Genomic DNA, 13,054 nt, shown 5'->3' on the forward strand with positions numbered 1-13,054 from the left:
TTGCACATAGCAGCGGTTATGACCAGTGGCTATTCTATCACATAGTGTGCTCTCATCTGTTGTTCAGACCTTCTGGCCCAAACGGCATCAGCAACTGGTCCCCAAAATGGACATGTTTGTTGTAAATAGTCAACAAAAAAGCAACTGTCGCCATATGTCGCCATTAAATTCCATGGCTCATGTTGGCTTGGAATGCCGCACTACATGACAGATGGCTCACTCTGACACTATGTCCCAAATGGCACCTTATTCCCTATGTAGTGCACTACTTTTGACCGGTAAAAATGAGTGCACTATGTAGGGAATAGGGTGCCATTTGGGCCACACACCCATAGTTTACATAGACCCCTCTTAACTAGCCATTAATGTGTTGCCTCCTGCCACCTTTGTGTTAGCACAAGCTAATGACTGTATGTCGTTACACTAAAATACTCTGGTAATCTGTACACAATCAAAGTCATGTTTCTAAGTCTATTGACCTTCTGTGGGGATAGAGGTTGTAAATATTTGATTAAATGCACATTCTAAATGCTTGGACAATTGAATTATCCCCTGTGCCAAAGGGTGGAGATGTAGGTGGGCCAGGAGTATGAGACCTTGTTGACCACTTTCTAGTGACAGGATTGAGGGAGAAGAAAGCCCTTGGTGTGTACTTAAAGAAATCAAAGGATGACAGTGAGAGAGGAAAGGAGTTCTAGGAGGGGAAAGCAAGATGTCAGGCCAGGGTTGGGTCCAATTCAGATTTCCGGGAATTTAATTCAATTCAAAACATGAATTTGAATTGGCCACACCCCACAAGTAGAATTTGCCCCATAGAACCAACTTCTCTGGTTTTAAACGGCCTATGTGGCATCGACATGAGTCAGAAACATTAATTATAGTGTCAAAATTTACTTCAACGTTTAAGTAGGATAATTTTGGTAATACAGTCAGTCTTGTCCAAAACAGAGTTTTGTAAGGGAGTTCCTCACGATTTACTGGAGGGTTGGTTATGGATTATGATCATGCCTACTTGCCCAGTGCACACAAACACAAGAAAAAAACAGCCAGAACGTGAAACAAACCTGCCCATTACCCAACGCCTCAGACTTGTTTGCATGTATCTTGAGTCCCCCACAACCTGATTTGTAACATGAAACACTGCCAGGCAGATGTACACTCTGGTAATAGATAGTGAGAAAGTTGCAAAATACAAAACATATAAACAGCGTGTAGCTTGTGCTTTATTTGCGGTAGTTTGACATATTGCAGATGAGGTTGTAGTCATGTTATTGTTCAAAGAAATCAGTCCTGAGCGCGCACACAGACTTTCCCGACTCGGTCGATCGTATGGAGTGCACTGGAAAGGAATTGGTTTGCCGGTTGCACGGCAACTTTTTACCAGTTGTAGATAGACAATTTCGATTGTGATTCTGGAGACATGTGTTTCCAACCCTTTTTCCATTAAACATATTAACGCGCTAGAAATGATATAACAGCGACAAGGCACTGTAAAATGACGTTTGGCACACTAGAGGCTTTAGATAAATTCGCTCAGACGTGGTTTAAAGTAAACTGCATTCTAATGTTGACTTTTGTTTACGGGAAAACCGTATCCAGCGAGGGTTTTTACTCATGCTCGGTTCTTGGGTCTCGAGTGCTACGCGAGTGGAAATTTGATGGGGGAAAAAGTCCACAATAAAAATGACATGAAATGTGGAGAATGATACATTTGCATCAGTTGGCTATTAATTTCTATGCCATTGTATGTTACTGTAGCCTACCATTTAATACAATATTGTAATGAAACAGCAGGGAGCAGGTCTCGAACCCCCGACCTTCTTGCCCGAGGTCCGGCGCGCTATCGATTGTAACGACCCTAAACCCAGGGTCGTTACAATATGTTGACATGACGATATCGCGGGGGTCATTGCAAATCAATTTGTGGCATTTGTGTAGTTTACCTGTGTTGCCTAACTTCAGTGTATTGCCAATTACATTGGAAGTTATCAATTGGGATCATGGTCACAGATCTATCGCAAATGTATTATTCTCCACATTTTATGTCAATTTCACTGTGGACTTTTCCCAGAAATGAGATGTTAACCTATCAGGGACTAGATCAGCAAACCATGGAAAAATTGCAATTAAAAATTGCAACTAAAATCTGGGTTTATAATTGCAATTATAAACCCAGATTTGAGTCAGTAGCCTATGTCTATTGAAATAACAAATTAATCTCACAAATAGGCCATTTATAACAGTTTGTTGTCTTAACATCTGGCACATAATAACTTCACCATTGCCAGAAAACAGCCTAACAATGTTTTTTTTTTTTTCAAGTTTGTCCAAATGTTTTTTTTAAATTATTATTATTTACTTATTTTATTTTTTAGAGTGTTGAAAAAAAGTTTGTCCAATTGTTTCTTGTACAGAGATTTAGAGATCTGCTGTCCAACTTTCATCACTCAAACTCCTGTCAGATTTATCTATAGTTATGCACATGTGCAAAAAACACAGATTTATTTACAATTATAAACTGGATGGTTTGATCCCTGAATGCTGATTGGTTGAAAGCCATGGTATATCAGACTGTGTACATGGGTATGACACTTTTTTTTTATTTTTTACTGTTCTAATTAAGTTGGTAAACAACCAGTTGCAATAAGTGGAGAAAATGACATTTCCCCCTCCAAAACATGTTTCCAAGACATTTGACCAAGGTCATTCATTCCATCAACTTGGGTGTACTGACCGTGTTGACTGTTCACTTTGGGTCTGTTTTGAAGAAAGTTTGATTGATGTTTGGGTTTCTTGGTCTGAGGGTTCATATGTTTCCCATTAGGGTCGTGATTAAGGGATAACTAGCGTGTAGGATAGCGTTTCAGATACCTGATGAGGGCAGTAATCTCTCTGAACAGCCAGAGACCACCAGCCATCGTCACGCTACACAGCCCATCACCTGCTATTGATAACACACAATGCTCTTACATTTGTCTGTTGTTACTGGATAGAGCTAGGGGTATGTTATAGAGTTGAACTGTAGACATGTTAGCCCTGTTGGTTGCACCCCAAATGGCACCCTATTCCCTTTAGAGTGATGAGAGCCCATCAAAAGGAATGCTCTATATAGGGAATAGTGTGCCATTTGGGATGCAGACAACAGGGCTAACATGTCCTCAGCTCAACTCTATAACACACCCCTAGCTCTATCCAGTAACAACAGACATGTGTAAGAGCATTGTTTTGAGAGCTTTATTGACCGAATTTCAAGATTTCCCAAATGTCTCCAAGTTGAGACAGAACCTTCGGATAACTCTAATGAGAACTTGATGAGTGTCTCGGAATGTAATATCATTTAAATACAGTAGCACTGATATAAAGGAGTCTTCAACAATACACTCAACTGTGTATGATAAAGAAAATAGACCCTTACAGCACTAACAATGAAAGCAAACATCACTCATACGGTCTCTATGAGTATTGACATTTGATCACCTGATTAGGGAGATTTCTGCAAAGAAAAAGTGGGTTACTGAGAACGTCATTGAGGTCAGTAAACCCTTGTAGAGGGCTCAGGCTGCAATCGCATTCCACAGAAATATCCAGTTAGTCATTTTTCAGCAAGATAAAAACAAACAAAGCCCATGTAGCTTCATCCAGAACTTTGGTGATTTCCTCCCCAAGTGTGTCCTTTTAAGGTAAACTATCAATTCAAAAGGATGTATATACCATGATGTGTTGTGAGTTCAAATGTTTTAACCAAGTATGGCGTGGCTAATTGTGTGTTCATTAATAGAGTCGATTGATCCACCGGTGCGTCACACGGTGACATCATTTTGAAGATTGAATAGCTCCCTGTGTGTTTATGCAAGAGACTGCAGCTCAATCCCCTCTTTCTGCCAATATAAAGCGCCTATTCCGTAACATGGGGTTTGTGAAAGCTGCCTTTTTTCAACACACGAGAGGATACAGAAAAGAGCTCTACGACGCACACAAGCTTCAGCGGAGAACAAGCTGTGGCTCAGGTGGCCGAGGTCCCTGATGATATACTTGGCCTTCTTGTAGGTGTCCTGGAGGGCAGGCAGTGTGCACCCAAAGGGACATTCAGCTAAGGGTCAGTGGTGAAGGAGCTGTCATCTGGGCCAGAACCTTGCGAGGGGTTAACACGTTTGAATGACTTACATGCATCCTCCGTGGAGACCGTCAGCACGTAGCCCTCGTTGACGTCAGAGGCTCTCCTCAGCAGCTCAGAGTCGTTCTGCTTGAACCGTGAGAAAAGGGTGTTTAGCTCGTCCGGTAGGGCGGCGTTGGTGTCCACGACGTGGCTGGCTTTCTTTTAGTAATCCGCGATCGTTATAAGCCCTTGCCACATATGACTCGTATCCGACCCACTGAATTGCTTCTCCCCTTTGTCCCTATACTTGTGTTTTGCCATCTTGATTGATCTGCCTAGGTCATGCTTGTCACGTTCTGACCTTTATTTCCTTTGTTTTGTCTTTATTTAGTATGGTCAGGGCGTGAGTTGGGGTGGGCAGTCTATGTTTGTTTTTCTATGTTTGATTTCTGTTTCGGCCTAGTATGGTTCTCAATCAGAGGCAGGTGTTGTTAGTTGTCTCTGATTGAGAATCATACTTAGGTAGCCTGGGTTTCACTGTTGGTTTGTGGGTGTTTGCTTCCGTGTCAGTGTTTGTCGCCACACGGTACTGTTTCGGTTTCTTCACGTTTCTTTTGTTATTTTTGTATTCAGTGTTCAGTGCTTTCTTTGATTAAAGTTATGGACACTGCATCTTGGTCCGATCCTTACTCCTCTTCAGACGAAGAGGAGATCCGCCGTTACAATGCTTGTACTGTCTAACCATGCTATTGTCGCCGGTCACCTTGCCATGTTCATAAGCAGCATCTTTCTCCTTCAGCTTCCCTGCCATCAATCCACAGTTTTTTTATTTGGTATCACATAATCTATTAATTTTTTATTCAATCCGGTGACTGCGCATTGATTGATTTCATCCCGAGAGGCGACCTGGAACGTATTCAAGTCCACGTGATCAAAACAGTCGTACAGACCTGAATACCGAAACTTCCCTATTGAGTCTTTGTTTTGTAGGCAAGAAGGAGCCAAATGGAATCATGGTCAGATTTGCCAAAAGGAGGACAGGAGATGGCTTTATACCTGTGTCGAAAAGACGTGTAGCAGTGGTCCAGCGTAGAATCTCCGGGAATTGGAGAGTCAATGTGTTCGTAGTAATTCAGGAGCACTGTATGTTTGGCAGATTGGACATTACACTGAACTGAAGTGAAAGCGGCCTCTGGCTTGTTCATCACAGCACACAAAAGGCATGTGTTGTGCTGGCTGGGGTGGACAGGGCATGAATGAGTGGAGTTTGGACCTGCATTCCAGAGGCAGAATGTTTACTTCACCCCTCACAATAGAACAGGGGTGGTGGTGGTCATGAATCGAAAGGAAGAGAGAGTGGTTTGAGAGCATTGAAACTATTCATAGACTCAACGCTGTCTCTGCCACTCCCATCCATCTCTCACACACACTGGCCTTTCAGACAGGGAACGAAAGAGGAAACACAGGAACACACCTTATCTCAAACAAAGGATTTCCTTGACCAGACAAAACAATTGTGCTGAACTTAAACAAAATACTGTGTTGTTGTGTGTGTGCGTATTCTGGGGGAAAAAATCCAGAATTGGTACAATAGTAGCCTATCCTGTGATCTTTGAATGTATGGAGTTTTGCACAACTCGTGGCAGTGCCGAGTCTTCACAGATCTCTCCAAACGTTGGGGACCAGCAAAGGGTTAATACATGGATCTAGGTAGCAGGGTTAATTAATATAATTTTTGTTCCCATGGAAACACGTCTGACAGATATGAACTGGATGGAGACAATGAAGAGAAAGTTTCCAAGCCCCGCTAATCTGAAAAGTTATGAGACATAATAGTGAGTCATGATAGTGATAATAATATCAAATGAGTAACCGCCTCCTCTATCTATGTTCCCACGGGTGATAGTGTACGTCAGAGAAACTAGTGGTAACATGTAGGCTAAAACAGGATGTGCTGTTCTGGATGAGTCAGTTCTGGCCCCCAATTGTGTGTATTGTGTAGTGATAATGTTGTGGCCAACCATTAGTGTGTACTGTGTAGTGATAATGTTGTGGCCAACCATTAGGGTGTACTGTATAGTGATAATGTTGTGGCCAACCATTGGTGTGCACGGCATAGTGATAACGCATCGTATCAAGACCTGTAGGCTTTCGTAAGCGTCATTCCAATAACTAATTCAGAACACCTGCTAAATGCAGCTGCCTATCCTAGCCTGCCAATCTTCCTTGTTTCAATCAAAATACATTGACGAAGCGCTGGTGTTGTGCCATTAATCAGTTTAAACTAAAAGGCTGTATAGGTTCATTGTTCACAGAAATCAGTCATTGGGGGGCTGGTCCCACATAAATGCAACAAGCAAGTATATGTACAGTACCAGTCAAAAGTTTGGACACACCTACTCATTCAAGGGTGTTTCTTTATTTGTACTATTTTCTACGTTATAGAATAATCAAATAACACATATGGAATCATGTGGTAACCAAAAAAGTGTAAAACAAATCAAAATATATTTTCGATTCTTCAAAGTAGCCCCCCTTTGCCTTGATGACAGCTTTACACACACTGGCATTCTCTCAACAAGCTTCGCCTGGAATTGTCACGCTCGTCGAAATGATTGAACCAAGGCACAGCGTGCGTAGAATTCCACATATTTTAATTAATAGAAACTCACCAAACAAAAACAAATAAGCACAAAAGAAATGTGAAGTTACTGGTGTGCATACAGGCAACTATCTGTAGGCAAGATCCCACAAAGAACAATGAGGAAATGGTTGCCTAAATATGATCCCCAATCAGAGATAACGATAAACAGCTGTCTCTGATTGGGAACCATACCAGGCCAACATAAACCATTAATCACCTAGATGACCCACCCTAGTCACTATCACGCCCCAACCAACAAAGAATAAACAGCTCTCTATGGTCAGAGCGTGACAGGAATGCTTTTCCAACAGTCTTGAAGGAGTTCCCACATATGCTGAGCACTTGTTTTTCCTTCACTCTGCGGTCCAACTCATCAAAAACCATCTCAATTGGGTTGTGGTTGTGTGATTGTGGAGGCCAGTCACCTGATGCAGCACTTCATCACTCTCCTTCTTTGTCAAATAGCCCTTACACAGCCTGGAGGTGTGTGGGTCAGTGTCCTGTTGAAAAATAAATGATAGTCCCGCTAAGCGCAAACCAGATGGGATGGCATATCACTGCAGAAGGCTGTGGTAGCCATGCTAGGTAAGTGTGCCCTGAATTATAAATAAACCACTGACAGTGTCACCAGAAAAGCATTGCTAGTGTTTCTTGGCCCAAGCAAGTCTTTTCTTCTTATTGGTGTCCTTTAGTGGTGGTTTCTTTGCAGCAATTCGACCATGAAGGCCTGATTCACGCAGTCTCCTCTGTTGATGTTGAGATGTGTCTGTTACTTGAACTCTGTGAAGCATTTATTTGGGCTGCAATTTCTGAGGCTGGCAACTCTAATGAACTTATCCTCTGCACCAGATGTAACTCTGGGTCTTCCTTTCCTGTGGCAGTCCTCACGAGAGACAGTTTCATCATTGCGCTTGACGATTTCTTCGACTGCACTTGAGATGTTCCGTATTGACTGACCTTCATGCCTTAAAGTAATTATGGACTGTCATTTTTCTTTGGTTATTTGAGCTGTTCTTGCCATAATATGGACTAGGTATTTTACCAAATAGGACTATCTTCTGTATACCACCCCCACCTTGTCACAACACAACTGATTGGCTCAAACGCATTAAGAAGGAACAACATTTCACAAATTAACTTTTAACAAGGCACACCTGTTAATTGAAATGCATTCCAAGTGACTACCTCATGAGGCGGGTTGAGAGAATGCCAAGAGTGTGCAAAGCTGTCATCAAGGCAAAGGGTGGCTACTTTGAAGAATCTCAAATATAAAATATATTTTGATTTGTTTAACACTTTTTTGGTTACTACATGATTCCATATGTGTCATTTCATAGTTTTAATGTTTTCACTGTTATTCTACAATGTAGAAAATAGTACAAATAAAGAAAAACCCTTGAATGAGTAGGTGTGTCCAACATTTTGACTGGTACTGCATGTGACATGTCACCCTTTTGGACTGTGGTAGTGGGTGGACCTGTAAAAATAAGCTTGGTTTCACTCCTGATAAGCTTAGCCAATGGCAGAGGGTGGTGAGGTGAAAGAGTCTTATGACTCAGACTGAGGTGTCGCCAAGATGAAACTTGGTATATGTCGCAAATGGCACTCTATTCCCTATATAGCGCACTACTTTTGACCAGGGCTTATAGAGCTCTAATCATAAGTGGTGCACTATATAGGGACGACGGTGCCATTTGAGACTTGCTCCAAGGAGTCGTCCTCCTCCCTCATAAACAAGTACATAAACTGGATGCTCCTGTCCTGTGGCTGTGGAAGAACCCAAGTTTAATGCAAGACATTGTGTCATTGTGCCATGCCAAAATGAAAGATACTAAAGTGCAGCTATATTTTGTGTTATGGGTGGAGCTAATAAAATAAGGATAACCGCTTGATAACCCTTATTTCAAACTTTTGCAAACTTTCTTCAGTCAGTAACATAATTGGGAGTTCCATTACCTACATCTAAAGTCTTAAATCTTGATTTACTATCAGTCACAATCTTCCTCTGTAATCACACCTGTCAGAAGAGCGGGGGAAAATGCGGACTTGCCTGAACACTAGTGCAGTATATTTACTGCTAGTGTATGTGAGTTGTGTGTTTTCAAAGTTCTTCTCAGAGGGGAAGGATATACAACATATCATTTCTTACTGCTCACAGTCAATCAGTTATCTGTTATTATTATATTACACTCTGTTTATTTATGTGTTTATAGCTACCTAACTGCTGGGGCCAAATACCCGCAAGAGAGCTACACAAAATGATGTCTCCCTATTTACACGCATGTGAAGGTATGCCAATTCAAATAGAAAGTATTTCAATGTAAAGACACCTTAGGGACCACACACACACCGCACTGAATGTTGATCTGCCGTTCAGCTGCTGTTCATCTCCAACCAGCTGGTGGACGTCTGACTGACAACATTTTCCCATGTCGAACCGATTTGCACACGGTTTGCAAACGACAGCTGGCACTGTACTTACAGGTGCTACTGTAAGTACATTTGGCCAGCAAACTCTACTCGTGTGTCCATGCAGGTTCCTTTCATGAAGGAACCTGCTGCTGTTGTCTGGCTGGTGGTGTAAACAAACTGAGCCACAGCCAAAGATTGAGGACGGCAATCCTTTTTGACATAACAGAAAAAACATTGTAAACACTGAACAGGAGCTACGGGACCAGTTCAAGGATCGTTCAGCACGTTTTCCACAGGGATCACAACAGCTTGAGGCCTGATGGTAGGTAAGATCTGAGCTCAGATCAGTGGCGTGTGTATCAAGCCTCTCAGAATATGAGTGCTGATCTAGGATTTCACCCCCCTGTCGATGTAATTTTATTTGTGTTGATCTAATACTGGACAAAAATATAAATGCAACATGCAAAGTGTTAGTCCCATGTTTCATGAGCTGGAACAAAAGATCCCAGAAAAGTTCCATACACACTAAAAGCTTATTTCTCTCAAATGTTGTGCATACATTTGTTGACATCCCTTTTAGTGAGCATTTCTCCTTTGCCAAGATAATCCATCCACCTGACAGTTGTGGCATATCAAGAAGCTGATTAAACAGCATGATCATTACACAGGTGCACCTTGTGCTGGGACAATAAAAGGCCACTCTAAAATGTGTAGTTTTGTCACACAACACAATGCCACAGATGTCTCAAGTTTTGAGGGACCGTGCAGTTGGCGTGCTGACTTCAGGAATGTCCACCAGAGCTGTTGCCAGAGAATTTGATGTTAATTTCTCTACCATAAGCCGTCTCAATTTGGCAGAACGTCCAAGCGGCCTCACAACCTCACAATGTAAACACGCCAGCCCAGGACCTCCACATCTGGCTTCTTCACCTGCGGCATCATCTGAGACCAGCCACCCGGACAGCTGATGAAATTGTGGGTTTGCACAACCAAATAATTTCTTCACAAACTGCCAGTCTCAAGGAAGCTAATCTGCATGCTCGTCGTCCTCCTCAAACAGAAAAATTGAGACACTTTTTTTGTACTTAAGTATATTTTTTGTATATTACATAAAGAGCAACAAATATATACTTTGAATACACCTTAAGTACATTTTGTGTATATTGAGTCTTCTTGGGTAAGCTTTACACACCTGGATTGTGCAATATTATCCCTTTATTATTTTCAAAATCATTCAAGCTCTGTCAATATGTTTGGGATCATTGCTAGACAGCAATTTTTAAATCTCGCCATAGATTTTCAGGTTTAAGCAGATTTAAGTCAAAACTGTAACTTCACTACTCAGGAACATTCACTGCCTTCTTGGTAAGCAACTCCAGTGTATATTTGGCCTTGTGTTGTAGGTTATTGTCCTTATTATTGTTGTCCTGCTGAAAGGTGAGTTCCTCTCCCAGTGTCTGTTGTAAAGCAGACTGAACCAGGTTTTCCTCTAGGAATTTGCCTGTGCTTATCTCCACCCTGTTTCTTTTCATCCTGAAAAACTCCCATTTGTCAAGCATACCCATACATGATGCAGCCACCCCCAGCTTGAAAATAAAGCGGCAAATACTCAGTGATGCGTTGGATTAGCCCCAAACATAAGGCTTTGCATTTAAGCCCAAAAGTGTTTTGCAGTATTACTTTAGTGCCTTGTTGCATAGAATATGCATGTTTTGGAATATTTGTATTCTGAATATTTGTATTATTATTTTCACTCTGTCATTTAAATCATTATTGTGGAGTCCCTACAATTTTGTTGATCCATCTTCAGTTTTCTCCCATCACAGCCATTGAACTCTCTAACTGTTTTACAATCACCAATGGCCTCATGGTAACATCCCTGAGCAGTTTCCTTCCTGTCCTGCAGCTCAGTTCAGAAGGATGACTATATATTTGATGTGTCTGGGTGGTTTAATACATGATTCACAGCATAAGTATTAACTTGACCATGCTGAAAGAGACATTCAATGTCTGACTTGATATTGTTACCGATATACCAATCACTGCCATTTTATGATGCTTTCAAAAGGCTCCCTGGTCTTTGTAGTTGAACCTGTGCTTGAAATTCAAACCTTGACTGAGGGACCTTAAAGATTTAGTATGTATGGGGGACAGAGGAAGGGGCTAGTCATGAACAAATCATGTCAGCCCCTATTATTTCGCACCGAGTCCATGAGACATATTATGTGATTTGTGAAGCCAAATGTCACTCCTGAACTAATTTAGGATCGCCTAAACAAAGGGTCTGAATACTTATGCAATGACTATATTTTAGTTATCCATTTTCTTTTTATTTTCTTTTTTGGTCTTCCACTTGAACATTACAGAGTATTTTGAGTTAATTGTTAATCCCAGTTTGTAACACAATACAATTTGAAGAAATACAAGGGGTATGAATACCTTTGCAAGACACTGGAGACCTATAGTATATTTGATCACTTATGAGCAGAGTTTCATAAAACAAAACCAATGCTTTAAGTTATAAACAACTCCAAGTGTATTTTACATTAATATACTACATTAATATTAAGCGTTTGAAATTGAAGTAGAGTTTTAATGAGTGTACGTTTCATGATAGTGAACATATAGTAAGTATACTTAGAGACTGAAAAACAATACATTTTAAGTACACTCTTAATAAGTGTGCTGAAGTATGATGATAGCATATTTATAGTATACTAAAATACTGAAAAAACAATTAACAATTAAGTGTGTTATCCGGCTACCCGGATAAAATCAAATCAAATCAAATCAAATTTTATTTGTCACATACACATGGTTAGCAGATGTTAATGCGAGTGTAGCGAAATGCTTGTGCTTCTAGTTCCGACAATGCAGTAATAACCAACAAGTAATGTAACTAACAATTCCAAAACTACTGTCTTGTACATAAAACACTAAATAAACTTCAGTTAGTGCTAAATACAGCTGCTAGAATCCTGACTAGAACCCCAAAAAATTGATCATATTACTCCAGTGCTAGCCTCCCTACACTGGCTTCCTGTCAAAGCAAGGGCTGATTTCAAGGTTTTACTGCTAACCTACAAAGCATTACATGGGCTTGCTCCTACCTATCACTCTGATTTGGTCCTGCCGTACATACAGTGCCTTGCGAAAGTATTTGGCCCCCTTGAACTTTGCGACCTTTTGCCACATTTCAGGCTTCAAACATAAAGATATAAAACTGTATTTTTTTGTGAAGAATCAACAACAAGTGGGACACAATCATGAAGTGGAACGACATTTATTGGATATTTCAAACTTTTAACAAATCAAAAACTGAAAAATTGGGCGTGCAAAATTATTCAGCCCCTTTACTTTCAGTGCAGCAAACTCTCTCCAGAGGTTCAGTGAAGATCTCTGAATGATCCAATGTTGACCTAAATGACTAATGATGATAAATACAATCCACCTGTGTGTAATCAAGTCTCAGTATAAATGCACCTGCACTGTGATAGTCTCAGAGGTCCGTTAAAAGCGCAGAGAACATCATGAAGAACAAGGAACACACCAGGCAGGTCCGAGATACTGTTGTGAAGAAGTTTAAAGCCGGATTTGGATACAAAAATATTTCCCAAGCTTTAAACATCCCAAGGAGCACTGTGCAAGCGATAATATTGAAATGGAAGGAGTATCAGACCACTGCAAATCTACCAAGACCTGGCCGTCCCTCTAAACTTTCAGCTCATACAAGGAGAAGACTGATCAGATATGCAGCCAAGAGGCCCATGATCACTCTGGATGAACTGCAGAGATCTACAGCTGAGGTGGGAGACTCTGTCCATAGGACAACAATCAGTCGTATATTGCACAAATCTGGCCTTTATGGAAGAGTGGCAAGAAGAAAGCCATTTCTTAAAGAT

General features: G+C 41.0%; 2 protein-coding genes across 3 annotated transcripts in view; one reads left to right on the plus strand and one right to left on the minus strand.

Moving 5' to 3' along the window:
• The window catches only part of LOC139407008 (transmembrane protein 242), a 407,233-nt gene that overhangs the window by 263,355 nt on the left and 130,824 nt on the right, over window positions 1-13,054 (plus strand). The gene's annotated exons all lie outside the window — the stretch shown is intronic.
• The window catches only part of LOC139407004 (connector enhancer of kinase suppressor of ras 3-like), a 43,761-nt gene that overhangs the window by 24,122 nt on the left and 6,585 nt on the right, over window positions 1-13,054 (minus strand). The window contains exon 1 of one of the 2 annotated variants that reach the window (XM_071150242.1): window positions 5,153-5,320. The exons of the other annotated variant lie outside the window; for it this stretch is intronic. The gene's annotated coding sequence lies outside the window, so the exon portion shown is untranslated. Of the gene's footprint in view, window positions 1-5,152; window positions 5,321-13,054 lie in introns of those variants that run through there. 2 annotated transcript variants of the gene reach the window in all.

Source organism: Oncorhynchus clarkii, chromosome 4 (assembly GCF_045791955.1).
Source record: "Oncorhynchus clarkii lewisi isolate Uvic-CL-2024 chromosome 4, UVic_Ocla_1.0, whole genome shotgun sequence".
In the NCBI taxonomy this organism is placed as follows: Eukaryota; Metazoa; Chordata; class Actinopteri; order Salmoniformes; family Salmonidae; genus Oncorhynchus; species Oncorhynchus clarkii.